Source organism: Falco biarmicus, chromosome 16, assembly GCF_023638135.1.
Source record: "Falco biarmicus isolate bFalBia1 chromosome 16, bFalBia1.pri, whole genome shotgun sequence".
Taxonomy (NCBI): domain Eukaryota; kingdom Metazoa; phylum Chordata; class Aves; order Falconiformes; family Falconidae; genus Falco; species Falco biarmicus.
In genome coordinates, this window is record NC_079303.1 from 8,663,386 (window position 1) to 8,677,195 (window position 13,810).

General features: G+C 51.1%; 1 pseudogene; it reads right to left on the minus strand.

Annotated features, from left to right (window-relative positions):
* The window catches only part of LOC130159849 (hydrocephalus-inducing protein homolog), a 98,440-nt pseudogene extending 84,928 nt beyond the window's left edge, over positions 1-13,512 (minus strand).
* Between the last annotated feature and the right edge of the window lie 298 nt (positions 13,513-13,810).

Below are 13,810 nucleotides of genomic sequence, written 5' to 3' on the forward strand. Positions count from 1 at the left end.
TGGGACCAAGCAACTCGGAGCTAACTACCAGCCAGCTGAACTGGTTTCCTTGCAGGTGCAGTTCAGCAAACTGGAAAAACAGTGACTGTCTTCTCAGACCAACAGGAACAGTACAGGCTGTCCACGACACAGCACACATCAGGCACTTGACCAGGAGACTGCCCAAATACCACGTGCTTGTGGCCTCCCAAGGAACGCGTATATTTGTCCAACAGGGCCACATAACCATTTCAGAAGGTGCTGAGGATCAAGGAGGTTGGTGGTGGCTACTACAGCATGCTAGAGCACTTTCCAGGAGATCCGAGAGACACAAAGCTCTAGAAAAGGCTCCCAACCCACGCACCAGGTATTTGCTGCATCTTTGGCCTGTGCCCCCGCTGTAAGGCATTCCTCTTTGGGGCTGTAGTGCAGCTTTGAAGCCACTGCCAGCTCATCTCCACTTACAAGCTCATTCTGCTGAAGAATATTGGATCCCAGGGACCAGATCAAACCTACTGGAAAACCAGGTCCTGGACCACACCCTGTTTTTCTCAGGGTCTCGATACCAATTGCTTTGATCTACAATCTCCAATTGCACTTGCTACTCTAGACAAAGCTGCTGATAAATTCTTAAATGTCTCTTCCACCAGCTCAGAGCTTGCCCATTTCTTAACACTGCCCTTGGTCTGCAGGAACTGAGCTCCTAGAGCTGTCGTCTGCCCCGCAGGATCTTCCACAGCCCGAGGGCAGTCCAGCTGCCTTCTTACAATTGCTCCTTCAGTCTAACAGAATCAGTCTTGCACGACTGTGCTCTGAAGACACCGTTGCACTATAAAACTCCACTCTGCAGCTTGCAGGGTTTTAGCAGAGGTTGCGCCATGCTTCAAACACTATAATCAACAGCAAAACCCACGTGCCCTGCCCATCTCCAGCCACGACAGCAGCATGGCAGCTCAGGTGCTCCGGTTCCTTTTTGTTGCTGTTTTCCAACTATATTATCACGCCACAGTGTTTTGCACAAAAAAAGATGAGCTCCCTACCTCTGCATGCTGATGCAGTAGCGGGCCTCCCGGTTACCAACGTTGCGAACCAGCAGCGTTTTCTGGGTGCTGTACTTGACTGGACAGGCTGAGAAGTTCACCTGGTCGGGGAAGTCCAGGATAGCTCGGGCACCTATAGCTCGGATTGGCACAACAAACTTCTCCCTTTCTGTGATGCAGATGAGCTCGTGGAAATAATCCTGCAGGGAAAGAAACAATCTCAGCACAATGCATTTAGCACCATTCCCACGGCAGAAGAAAAACTGCTGTTTTCTAGGACTGTTGCAGTAGCGTTCAATAACGGAATAATAGTACCTTTTACCTTCATGACCTTTCATTCCAGCATGACTTGCACACAGTTGTTAACTTGCAAAGAAGAAACAAGCCCACTGATTCACCCGCTTTCGCAGCAAGCTGGCAGCACCACAATTATCTGATGCTTTGATTCCGAGGCACCAAAACAGAGTCGCTTCACGCAAGGGATCACAGCACTAATGGAACCTGCTTCAATCGCCACCGCAGACTGTTGGAAGCACCACTGAGAACCCAGCTGTGCCACAGCACTAACTTCAAAGCCAGCAACGCGGCGACCTCGTTGAAGCTTGGCAGGGGATGCTCAGGTACGTTTTCAAAAGGACTTCAGCACATACGTGATCAACGGTCAGTCGCTGGGGAAATGCTTCACAAGCTGGACATGGTAATTGCTGCAATGCCAGCTGAGTGTAGGGTACAGCTGTATTTCTCACCCGCTCCCACAGCCTTACAGGGCCAAGGCTGGGGACACGCACCCTTCAAAAGCCATCTGACCCATCTCCCCACACCAGAGCCGGCTCAGCTCCAGACCCAAACTGTTTTTGCAAGAGGTTTCACAGGTACTTCAAAGCACTAACAGTTCCACCCCTGCCCTCAGCAGCCTACGCCAGCTCTGCACTGCAATTCAAGAGAGTTCTTCCTCTGCCTCATCTCAGTTTCCCTTGACATCTCACCCAGCCCCAGGGGACACAGAGACAGCTCTGGCTGATGCCTTAATCGAACCCCTCTGTAAAGTCTGTTCTAGAGGAGTAAGTGACGGCGTGCCTGGTTAGCACACCCACCCCAGGCAGGCGGCATCGGGAGCTGCACACGGGGGACACTCAGACACCCCACCAGAGCAAAGCCGGCTGTGCAGTCCCAGCCACTGGCTCGTTCAGAACAGAGCCAGGCAATCCCCCCCGCGCCCCGGCTGCCTGGCGTTTAGCAGCAGGAAGGCAAATCAAATTACCAAAAGCATTTTACTGTAGGGATGAGCAGAGCAGTCTCCAGATGTATGGCATGGCGTCGCTGCGCTGGAACTATCACCTTGCCCCCACTGAAATCAGTGGTAAAGCTGCTGCCATAGGGCCAGGAGCCATTACCCCCAGCAGCGCTCTTGTTGATGAGCTGATCAAAGCTCTGCTTCTCATCACTCACTGGCTGCCCTGGTTTTTTCCTCAGTGCTTTTAATTAATTTGATATTTTCATCATTGTTGAAGCAGCAGGTGCTTTGATTTAGGAATTGCATACAGCAGCAAACTCCCTTCAGCAGAACTGATCCAGACTCCTCCACGGCTGGGATTTCCGCTCCCATCCCCATCCCCTCCTGGAAGGGCCCTAAGGCAGCCAGCCCAGGCACAGACACGTACCCAGTGCTCCAACACAACAGCTGACACCCAGCACCTCACCCACCACCCAGCACCTCACCCACCACTAAGGTTGACAAAACAGATGCTGCCCCATCCAAGGCACAAAGAATAAAGAAGGATCTCTTCTTCTAGACATCTCAAGCAGTCACCCTACAAACTGCACAAGGGCTTTTGCTTTTCCTATTTGGAAGGTAAAATACTAGCAAGGGAACTGCAGCAAGCAACCTGCAGGATTTAACATCATATTCCAGGCAAGGGTTTCATCTTCAGCAAGTCTTTCTGAATTAGCAAGTTTGTACTCAATCTTGCAGCCCAAGCCCTCTAAAATAAAAGCTACGGGCAGCCCATATGACTTTAAAGCACCCATTACCTCCTGGGTACTTCACCTCCCAGACTGTTCAGATGCTCAGAAACTGCATTAGCAAATGGAGAGTGCCATTTGCTTTTGCTGTTGTTGTTATTTCGGCCACATTACTGTAACAAAGGCAAATCCAATTGAAAGCTACCTGCCTTAGTCTTGGCATGCCATATTTACTTATCTCTCTCTTCCAGATGCCAGGTAGACAGAGGAGGATGCAAGTTCAGATCAGCAGGGAGATAAAAAAAAAGGAACTTAAAACAACTGGAGGTATTTGAGGGAAGTAAAAGGAAGTAATTGTCAAGTCGTTGTCATTGCTAAGGAGCAAATGGATGACAGCAAGGTAATTAAGAGCCCAAGAAATAAATCCCCCCCTCCCCCAAAAGCAAGCACAGGCAACCTTCCCAGCTCCATTGCTGGTGAGGGGCACCGGGACAACCTGCACAGCAACGCACAAGGAAAGGGAATTCTTTCTCCAGGGACCTGAGGGCAAGGCTAAAGCAGCAAGGATTTGGTTTCACAGAGACAACCACGACCTTGGGAGAGAAAGATGCCTCTCACCATTCATGCAGATGCACATCATGTCCCAAGCCCCCTCTCCAGGGACACCGTGGAACATGGCATCCCGTGCAAGGCTTGACTCAGCACTTCAGAGCAGGCTGACCCTTCAGCCACGCTCTACCACCCCACCAAAGCGGGACCTTGCACCAGGCTGAATGCAGCGTCAGCCCAAACAGGGCGAAACCCAAGGCAGGAGGGGTGCTAGGCAGAAGCTGGCTGTTTGTGTCGCTGTGGACCCATGGTCCCTTAAGCTTTTGAAAGCTGAATTGCCCCCCTGGGTGGGGAACGGGTTGCAGTCTCCACTGCAGCACTGCCTCGTGCTACGAGGACACTAACTCTGCTACACACTTGCTTACAGCCTGGGCAACTGTTGAGACCAGTTCAAAATCTTGTTCTGCTTCGCAACTACAAACCCTTAGCAGACTGTTTAAGACCACGTTTCTAAATAAACGTGCCTGGATGACAGAGGGGTTGCATCCCATCTATGCTCTAAAGTTTGTTGTGTTTAGACACAGCTTCAGGCTACAGATTTTCATGAAAACATGACTACATCCTTCATACAACTCCCCTCTCAGTTTCAAGGAAGATACAGACAGTTGTACGATGGTTCCCCTTCTCTCACACCCCTTTGACAAGCAGTAAATTACAAGCTCTGGCCTTCCAGGTATCGCCACTGGCATCTGAACTGGCACCCACTGGAACTGAAGCAGCTGCTCGTCTCTGATGCTGTTTCAGGCTCTCTGCAAACTCAGGGGCTAACGGTAATACTGCCACAGTGATATCAACCTTAGCTGCCCACAACACCACACTCGGATGTCAGATTTCCTGCATAACCCATCCTAAATCCTGCACTGAATTCCTTGCAGCAGACGACTTGCACAGAAAAGATCCTTGTAGCATGAGGTCACACGGCAAGCCAAGCAGGGAAAGCTCCCGCTGAAACCCTGATATCAAAGGCTGGAAAATAAGGGCCATGACCAGAGAGGAGGGACCGGAGGATGAAGATACAGTCGCAGGAGAAGGGGGTGCCCCTGCACCTGCCCCCCTCAGCTGCCGGTTCGCAGCACTCTGAAATGAGTCGCTTAGCTCCAGGTTCATTTATCACCGGGCCATTTGCCTTGGTCTTCTGCCCCTTTCCTCCCCACACGAGCCATCTTGAAAGTATACTTGGAATAGCTTCTGGGCGCTACAAAGCATCTAACAGGGCTGCGCTGAATTTTAAAGGACTTCATTTCAGTAATGCAGTAACTCGCTGTCCTGTCGTATTTCATAGTAATCAATGTGCATTAATTCAGTCTCCACCGAGCATCAGTAATGAATTTCACAAACCTCACAGACTGAACTTGCATTGCCTGAAAACAGTGCACTGCTACAGTGAAAAGAGCAAGACGACAACACGGAATAAGCTGTGCTATGTTTTTATGTGCTTCTTACTTCCTTCTTCCTTTACAATAAACTATTAATAAGCCTGTAGGACGCACAAATGGAAGTATTTCTGTCTGTTGTTTATCTGCCAGTCAGTGCCACAATGGTTTCCAATTCAGCAGAGGCCGTCAGACCATAACGCAAGAACATGTGGGAACAGGGGCTGGCACGAGAACACCCACGCTGTACAACTGGAGCCATAAAACAGAAACGTGCAAATCAGAAGCAGCAAGAGTAACAAATTGGAAATGTTGCCCAGCAGAAAAATTAGCAGTTCATTTATAACACAAGTGCCAATAAACCAACAGACACGTCAGCTGTTTATTTATTTTCTGACAGTCCAATCACGTGGCACATTCCCAAATGACTGCCAGACAGTAGGAAACTGCTCATTTTCCAAGAAAGGGCTACGTGGCACACAGCATTTCAGCCACCAACAGCTCACATGGCCCTAGTACTTAAGGCTTGGCCACAACTGTACTCCTTTGATTCAGGAGTGACTTCACTGAAGTCAGACTTACCCCAGGGAAGAACAGATTCAAAGCAAGAGAATTATACAAACCAACTCCCCATCAGGAAGACCCGCATCCCAGTTCACTGGGTTACCCACAGTCCCTGTGGATCGTGCAGCATCAGGGATGTAGAGGTTGTTCAAAGGCAGCACTCCTGAGCCTTCCACAATTAACACACAGATACTCTGCAGGCAAGCAACTGCAAGCCCAGCGCAGGAGGCTTTACGGAACCATTTCCCAAAGCCTGCCTCTTGGCTAAGGGCTTTGCAAGGTGCTCTGCACCTCCTGACCATGCTACTGATGCATTTCTAGCTCAGCTACAGCACTCTGGCACTCCGCTGACTCATGCTCCATCAAGTATGAGCCAAAACATTCCGTTTGTACAACATTCTGGTTCTGCTGTACAATCCCCTTGTGCTCCTCACCAAGCAGCCCACATCCCTCCCCCAATGCCCTGCAAGGAGCACAAAACCCAGGTCAGCAGAAACCGCCAGGGTGTCGCTGAAGCTGTGCAGAGGACCTCGCTGGCACAGCTCCCTAATGCCACACACTCACCAGTTCAAGGGCAAGACAAGGGACAAAGTACTGGACATGAGTGCTCCTGGGGGTTCTCTCACCCTACTTCTATTTGGGGTGATGTTCATGTGTTGCTCTGCTGCTTCTCTATAGTTGAAGAGCAGCAATTTGCCCTTCATGGGAACCAATTTACTTCCACCCCAAAAATGAATGCTCATGAATACTAATAAATCACATTTTAAAGGAAGCAGCGTCCTCTGCAAAGCCTACCTCGGTGAGGTTAAGCTCTTATGTCACTTGGGCAGTATGGAGAACTGCCCTAGGCCAAGGTCATTTTAACCTTCCATACGAATGATGTAAAACCATTTCTCAGTCCCTCCCCAAAGCAACAGATCATTTCACAAGCTCAGGGAGCCAGGGGCCGCAGGGCATTTCCTCTTTAGTTTGCTACAGCCACGCTGTTTGAGGATAGGACAGGGCATTAAACTAAATCTAAGCAGCAAACAGAAGATGAGAGAACAGCTGTGCCCAAAGGGATCCTGCGCCTCTGGCCTGGCGCAGAAGCATCAGCTGGCTCAGAGCTATCCCCTAACCTCGCCTCGCCCACACAGCCACACAAAGAACCCTGCCAAGAGGCAGCAGAGTGCTGCTGGAAAGAGTCAGCCTGTCTGTATTCCCATGCGATGCTTCCTCCCTTCCATGCCGTGTGCTAAACCCTTCTGCATTAAGAAGCCTCCAGACAACACTGTCACCCCTTCACATCACGGCACCGTGCCAGGCTTGCCAGAGCCACAGCACCGATGTTCCAATCTCCAAGCAAAAGCATGGCACATGGGGCAGGGAATAGGTGCCAGCTGACACAGCAGCCACAGCCACATGCACACAGCCACAGCCACACCAGCGTGACTGCCCAAAGGCTCCGGGGTAAGTGTCTGCCTGCAGATTCTACCTGCCCCTTCAATGCCTGGGTGTGCTCCAGATGTCTCTGTCATCTGCAGCACACCGGCCCCCTGCTGATTAAAGACATCTAGAGCTCAGTGCAGCTGTGCCAGGCTGGCTCCCCGCCACGAGCACATCTTCTCCCCTAGAATCACAGCTGGAGCACAGGCAGGCAAGTATCCTCAGGGGCAGCACAGCGGCAAGGCTGGAACACAGAGGGTATGAAAAAGCATCACCTTCGCTCCAGCCCAGGGTGAGGCAGGGAACTGGTTGCCAGATGGGAAAGAGGAAAGCTCTCTGCATCTATTCACTCCTCTAGTATTTTCTATCATAATTAAGCCCCTAACACTGAGTAGAGAGGTGGGATGGCTAAACATCAACACTCCTCCCGGCCATCTTCCTACTGTCCCACGTGCACCTTCCCCTGCAAACGCCCAGGAAAGCACGGGGAGGGAATGCACAGCCCGTCAGTCCCTGCTGCGGTGGCATCGCATGGTGCTGCCAGCCAGGATGTGACCAGCCGCAGGCTGCCTGACCACAGCCTAGAGCAAACCTTGCAGCACGGCACGGGCTATAACCAGTGCGCAAGGAAAGTGCCGGCTTCAGACAGAACGTTCCACTGTCTCACTGCTGTGTCCAACGTGATACACATCCCAGTGACTCCAGTTTTCAAAAGTGGTGGTCCTCACTCTGATCAGGCTCAACTTCGCGTCCTCCAAACAACAGGTCAATTTTAAATAGGCTTTTGTATTTATAATTATCAGAGCAAACCCATAACCATACAGCAACGGACAGATATTAGCAGTGCCGCAAACCCCACAGCAGACGCCCTGTTCTGAACCCAGCCCCGCAGGTTCGCCTCCCGCTGAAGGCACCTGTCTCTTGGGACCTCCAGTCTCACCTTGTTCTCATTGGGGGTGAAAACGATGTGGAAAGTCACAAGCATGCCAGGCGGTACTTTGCGGCACACGGCATGGTGGCTGATCAACTTGAAATAAGGTGACCTCTCCAAGGTGACCTTCAGCAGCTGAGGAACCTGCAGAAAAGGTAAGAAAGTATGATTTTGCAGCTTGTGGAAACAGGAGCAGAAGAGACCTGCCAATAGCCTTCCTTAACCACCTTTCCAAAGCACTTTTAGCTCTGGAGGTACGTGCACATAATACACAAGAGTCAACATTAATCCCTTCTGCCTGGGCAAAATAGCTCAAGGCCAGAGGCAGCAGGGCAATGAAGGAAGGGCCAAGCAGGGAAGACACCAGCAGCACCGAGATATAATATCTGAATCAAGCCACCCGTGTATTCAACAGGCCCAAAGAACCTGCCGGCTTCTGCCCATACACATCCAGGCAGTCATGCCCCTAGAAGGGGACTGTGTTGTCTGAAAGCCAAACAGTACGTGTTAATCCTGGGGGAAGAAATGCACTTTAACGTGCTGGGTTTGAGCAGGGCACTCAAGCTGCAGTGCTAGAGTCATGCATGCAGACCAGCAAGAGGAGGAGACCACACATACTGTGGCCTCACTGGTAATAAAAGCAGGCCTGAAGAGCAAAAGGAGGAACATGGGAAGACAAAGCGACAACCCCACAAACAGAGGATGGCTAGGAAAATTCACAGGGAGCTGTAAAGAAGCAAGGGAGAAGCACAATACGCTACAAGGAAAGGCTGATGCAGAGGATGAGAGCCAGCAACTTGGCAAAGTGATGGAAAGCCAGGCAACCCCCCAGGCTGTGGCTATCAACTATGGGCTCCAAAGGCATCTTCTGCCTCGAGATACATGACCGGCACTGACTGCCGCTGGAGTCTCAGTTTTAAAAGCCAACCTCTGCTCTCCGGAGGCTCCTGCTGCCTGTGACCGTAGCCAGGCAGCTGCCAGCGCAGGCAAGCCAGATCCCTGGGGATCCCTGCCCACCCCCAGCAGTCCCTGCAGGCACCCTGCTGCACGGTTCTGCCCTCTGGGACACCACCAGCACACAGACAGCACGCAGGCATTTCTCGACCCCTGAGCACCAAATCTCAAAGTCTAAAGCAGGTGATTTGGATTGACGGGCAGCTTCACTGACAAACAACAACCCCACAGGAGGCTTGGAAAAAATGGAGGCTTGTTCTGCACCACCCACCCGAGCCTGGTAACCCATGGCCCAGGCAGTCCTGAACTCTCCAAACGCCCTTGGAACCCAGCAATGTCCTGGGGCAGCGGGTTCCAGGAGCCAGTTTCACAGCGCACACAAGCAGTTTGGTCACCAAGTCCCTTAGGAGAGGAGCACGTGTGGCTAAGACCTTCAGCAAAAGCCACCCAGAACACCTGAGGGTGCTGAGGAACAGCCTGAAGACAGAAAAGCAATTGTACAACACTGGTGAGAGCAGTAAGTATATAGCGAAGCACTTCTGTAGTTGCACCATTACAGAGCCTCTATTTGGAATACATTTTGCTGTCAGCTGGATTTTTAGGGGGCAAACAACTTCAGGCTGCCATGCAGTATAAGATTCAGAAGAATCTGGGAAACCAGCGCGAAAACTCTGAGACAGAGCACAACACTGCTCTTCTCCAGGACATTGCCAAAAGCCAACAAAATTAGAATAGAACACCCTCTCAGGATTATCATCTCTACCTTTCTGTATTTAGAACATACCAAGGATTTTCCTTAGAGCTAATCCTACTTTTACACCCACGCTCTCCAATGGCTGAGGTCTTACCGGCTTCAAAACTAGTTCGGTTTGGAAAAATCCCACATTCACACACTGCCTCCCCCTTTACAGGGCACGTAAACCCCAAGGTGCAGCTGGACAAGTTTATTATTCCTTACTGGGAAGGGCAGAAATGTTATGCAGATGTTCTTTTCCACCTGAGGAAGCATGAACAGAGCAAATCAACTGTTTGCCTGTTGGCTGGTACTTGGCAAAGATAACCATTTTGAGGTGCTGCATGGATAATGGAGCAGCTGAAGCCAAAAGACTCAGTGGGAACGAAGCAGAGAGTAGGAAGAGAGAAACTGAGGCACATTTTAATTGGGAAGAAGATACCTACAGCAAGGGGTGCCCAAACCCCAGTGTAGACCACACCAGTGGCATTCCCTGGGTGCAGGCACCCATGCCACACCTTATCCACGTTCCCAAGTTAAATGCCAGACCAGGAATGGTGCAGTACTCTCCAGGAATAACTGAGGGACCACACACGCATCCTTCCCAGCCAAAGGGTCTTCCCTTTTCACCCACATCCCTGTCAAAACCTGTTCTCTCAGGAAATACTTGGACTTCTCCCGCTGTCCTTCCACTCGCTGCCTTGGCAGCTTTTTTTTGTTGTCCACCTGTTTGTCCCCCCCAGCAGGTAAATCTGGAAATCTGGGCGGAATTCACCGGCTCTTGCGCACACTTCCATCTTCCCATCCCACCCTCCCCTCACACATACCTCTTATTCCTCATTACAAAAGAGTATCCTTAATTACACCTCTCTTCCTGACCTTTCTCTGCTGCCAGTGCACTTACTGCTACAGATCAAGAGAAACCCTTGCGTGTAGGAAAGTGCGCAGTGAGAGAACACCGAGCTCAGCTCCTTTCCTCCCTCTGCCTTTTCCCACCAGCTTGCTCTTGGCACATGCCTCATTCCAGCAAATGTTTCCCCAACTGAAATTCAAAAGGTCTCAATTTCCCTCTTTACAGTGGAACAAAACTGCTGACATTTTCCAACTTTTCCATTTGCAGCTTTCTTGGGAAATCTCAAAATGATCAGGTTTTTCAAGCAAAGGTGGAGACCTCCGAGGGCACTTGACTCTGAACGTGCTGTGGCTCTCCAAAGGGGAAGCAGAGCGTCACATTGCCTCAGAAAAACCTGAGCAGAACCCAATTAAGCTTAGCAGGAGCCTGAAGCGGCACCTAAAGGCCTCCCACTGCTTCTGCTACATCAGTCTGTTTCCACTGCTGTTTCAAACCACCTTTCCTGAAGCGCTGTTACCACTAATTATAACTTACTCCAGCATAAAGCGGAGAAGACTCAACCCCTGCGCTCTGACAGCCCGTTCAGCTCTCTGTGCAGCTCACCCAGAGGCAGAGCTGCCCTGTGGAAACCAAGATTAACCACGGAGCCACCAGGACGCGGTGCACACTCGAGGGAAAGCACGAGGGCAGGGAAGAACTGTACAGCCCTCAACATTCCCAGCCATCCAGGGCTTTCAAGGGGAAGGATGCTGACTAGAAAAGCTCCTTTCGGTTAGGGACTACCAACACACAGCCAAAACCAGGGCGAGAAACCTCAGCATGGCAAGATTTCCACCATCTTGCAAAATAAAGGTGGCGAGACATTTTACTCCGGATGTGCTGTGCTGCAGCAGGTGACTGGCTGTGCTGTGCACCGCGCGGATGACACTGCTCTCCAGTTCCAGCACAGGGTTAAACTTCCACATCCCAGCACTTACCTTGTCCTCGTTCCTCAGAGTCAGTGGCACTTCATAGACCTCGTAGGGGACGTAGCTCTGGAATACCACCTCTGACGGGAAAGGCTGGAACGAGCGCTGTCTCGGGGAAGGTGCCGAGAACTGCAGATGCAAAACAGAGTTTCAGCCGCTGGGAGAAAGATTCATCAATCAGAGAATACTACATCGGTCCCCAGTGAAGTACAGTCTCCCGGTGAGTACGCCTGCCCAGCTCACGCCAGGGGAACGGCAGCTCACCCACCTGTGCTCTGAGCAGATCAAATGTTTCTGGGCCACACTGAGCAGGCTCAAGCGAGCAGCTCTTTTGCTGGCCGTTTCTCCAGGTTTCCTGCTCCAAAAGGCAAGGCAGCACTTACCTCCGGCAGAGCCCTGGGCTAACACGGTCACACCGCTCCAGAGCACTTACTGCGAGAGCCGTAAGCACTCGTGCAGCAAGTGAAAGCCAAGCATTTACAGGAGACTCCACGGGAAACAGTTTGGGGATTATCTTTACCCTGAGACAGTCACCAAGTCCAACCCATCCTCAAATCTCTTTTTTGATACACAGCCTAGAAACCATGAGGAAGAGAAGACAGGCCAAAAAGGAACACCGCCGTTAAGAAAGCAACAGATGAGGTGATAAGGTTCAGCTCCTTCCCCAGCACTACTGCGCAACTTGAATAGGGCTGGACTTGGCATCTCCTTTTCCCATGAGCTTTCAACGGATGCTTCATTACAGTCCATTATTGCCACGTCAGTTAATACCACTACAGAAGCGTGCCTGACGACACACAGAAACAGCAAACGCTTACGGCGCAGAGGCATTACTTGGAGAAAATCCCTCCCTGCTTTGTCTCCCCCCTTCCAGCTGAACTCTTCGCACTCACAAGACACAGGCACGCCTCCTGCTTCTGCACAGGAGTCAGGGTCGTGCTGAAGCCAGCAGCCACAGCACACGGCCAGTTCTGTGTGCGCTCGTCCGAGGCGTTCCCAACCTCACGTGCTGTCTAAGGCAATCCCCAACCAATTTGTTACAGGTCTCTTGCTGGCACTTTTCCACTCAACAGCCTACCTCAGTCATCTACCCACTTGGAACGTGCGTTCTACTAAGCAGATGTGTAAGAAGAGCAGCTTTCAACATACATGTAAGCAAACACTGATCCAGATAAAGCACACCCGCTCCCCTCTGCCCAGCGCCATTCCCCTGTGTACCTGGCAGCCTGCAAAATCTAACACCCTGTAAGGGTCCCACTCGTCGTTCCAACCCAAAGCATTCATGCAATTGCTTGAGCTACACCTTGAAGAGTTACCGTAGGCCCTCAGCCCTCAAAGACCAACGCTGCCACCATTGAGGCCATCCGATGACCCCAAGCGTTTGACAGAGACTACACCAGACCAAGGGCTGCCTATTTCAGCAGGAGGGTGGGAAATTGCAAGCTTGCATTCTTGTGTCCCCCCCCAGCCTTTCTCCAGGATCATGCTTTAGCCACAGTAGCTCGTCTCCAGGAAAAGCCACCAACTTCAGCAGAGGTGATTTATATGGGCTTAGTGCAGGCCAGGACTTCAACAGCTCACTGGGGGAAAACATTTCACCTTTCCCCCAGCAGAAGGAACGCCACCACCACCAGCAGCAGTTTGAAACGACAAACTGCCACCAAAGTATTTAGATAAGCTGGAGGCAAGCCTGTCACAAGCATAGGCCCACTTCAAATGTCACGTCAAACAGCAAGGAAAAGGGCAAGAAAAGGCTACCTTATGACGGGAGGCTTCGCTCACGTCGAGAAGCTGGGTAATCTGGGGCCGCCGCATCTCCCGAGTGCTGGCCAGCCTCTGCTTGGTGCTAAGAGTCATCTCCTTCAGGAAGGCAGAGGGAGTCAGCTGAAATGCAAAACACCAGCAAGAGCTACAGAAATGCCTTCATTCAGAAAGGCTTTTCTTGTGCAAGAGCCACTGATGAATAATTTGTGATCACAGCCACTAGGATAGTCCTGGAAGTCCCATAATTACCCGCTGAAATATTTAACATCAGTAAATTAATGACAGAGAGCGGAATGCACACGCTCCAACCAAGTGGCTCTGTCCCAGTAGCTTCTCCTTTGTGATTTGATGTGACATGTTGGGGGATTTGGCTCTTCAGGCATTTGTTTCCTCTTCAGATTTGCTGGATTGAGCCAGTGACCTTTGAAGAAGGTCGGGAGGAGTTACCAGCAACCCCCTAACTCCATCCTTGCACAACGCTTACAACCACCACACGTGTGGAGACGTCACTGCTGGGTGAGTCAGAGGAAAGCAGAGAAGCAGTGCTGTGCCAAAACTGAGGTGGAGAGGAATGGCTCCAAGTTTTAGTTATCTCTTTTGAATTAGCACTTGTTTTCTCTGTTCTGGCCTCCGAGACCTCTCCACAGAAGTATGC